A 1887-nucleotide genomic window follows, 5' to 3' on the forward strand; every position below is an offset into this window, starting at 1 on the left:
TAGGACGTGCTCAGGGCCTTAGACACTTATAGGCATTTAATTAAGAATTGAGATGCAATTCTGCAGACAACTTCCTACGTTTTGATACAATTTGCTAGTTCGTTTCAGAAACAATCCTGCAGTTAGCACAATTCCACCTGGGAAGGAGCGTGTGTGCGGTCTTCCTCGCCCAGGCCCTGGAAATATCAAGAAACATAGTGATTTTAAGTATTTTAGAAACTCTGTGTCCACAGCAATGACTGCATTTTAAAACTTTGATGGCCATATATTATTTACAAGAGCATTTTAAGGGGTAAATTTCAGATCACAGCAACCTGTATGTTAATTGCCAAGAGTTCATTTGAAGATGTGGTTTGAAGGCATCTTATAGGAATTTGGAAGAGAAGAGGATGTCTTAAAAAGTGAAGCCAAGTTTTTCCCAGTGTGTTGTACAGGTACAACACTATCTTGCTGTGAGTTCATGGTGATAAAGGCAGCAAGGAAAAAGAAATACAAATGCCTTGAATTCTGCAAAGCAATCTCTGACTTGAAGTTTGTGTTTGTGTGGCAGCTTGTCATATTGTGGTCAATCCCAACCACTGAATTTCTATGTGCATTAAGCAGCAGCCCTTGTGGCAGCACATATTTTATACTCCTCTCTGTCCTGAAACCCTACAATTTTCCATCTGTATGACACTTTACTGCCTCTTCATTATATATCCCGGAAGAAATGCTGATGGATTAGCTTCGCATCCAAACCAGAAACTGGCATAATCTCAAGATTCACGCGATTTACAACAACTGCTAAGTAAATTGGGATACTTTTTTTAGTTCCTACTCTTCGTTTTTTAAAAATAAATCTTAAGAAAATACAATCCCAAAGGCCTAACAGGCACACATTTACAGATGGCAGCAGTGGGTCATAAATGACATCTTTTCCTGGTACTATTTACGAGAGCCAAATAAACTGAACATATTATGAACCATTTATAATGTTCTTTAGCAGAACAGTCAGCCAAGAGACAGAGCTGAAAGTCTGTTGTAACAAAAGGTATCAAAGTGAGGAGGAGAACAGTATCTATAATTACTACTCCAGTGATAAAACAAGCATAGTACAGCAGACGGGTTTAACACAAGATCACTATTAAATAAAACACTGGCTCGAATGCCAAGGAATGAATATTCAAGAGGGAGTGAATTGAGTAGAAGTGCATAAAGGCAGCAACCGTAGCTCAGCTAACCTAGAAGTTACTCGCAACTCTGACCAGAAAGCTCAAAACCCACGTAATTCTCCATGTTGGTTGAACAGTCCCTCTGCAGTCAACAAGTTTCACAATCAGGTATAATCAACGCTTACACAAATGACATGACATGACTGAGCACACTGATGGCACGCAATCCTGACCACGTAACACTGATAAAAAAAGATGTAAAACTCAAAACCAAAACAAACCCAAAACCTAATGGTATCAATTTGCAGAGCTTTTTCACTTGCCACTTCATGAACTTTCCAGTTCTTCATCAGAAACACACTCTAATTCATCTTTTTGGCAGCTTCATAGCTGTAGAACATTGTTTGACAAAACATGAGCCAAGTTACAATCTAAAAAAGGGGTTTCTGCTCATTTTTAGAAGGTTTGAAAAATATTTTATGGTCAGAAATAAGACTGGAATTAATTAAAGTGAATAAGGCTGCACCATGGAATACGGAGTTGCAATGCTCATGCTTTAGAGCAGAGTTCCAGCTCTCAGTGGGTTTGGAAGCAGTAGAAAGGATGCCACCACTAACAAGGCATTTTGAGTAACTTTTTTTTTTTTTTGTCAACTTGCAGTGTTTTTTAAATTAAATGTTTCTGTAAAATTTAGTTATTAACTATGCAATATCTTCTTTAGCTTGAGACTCAACAC

This window comes from Harpia harpyja, chromosome Z, assembly GCF_026419915.1.
Source record: "Harpia harpyja isolate bHarHar1 chromosome Z, bHarHar1 primary haplotype, whole genome shotgun sequence".
Lineage (NCBI taxonomy): Eukaryota > Metazoa > Chordata > Aves > Accipitriformes > Accipitridae > Harpia > Harpia harpyja.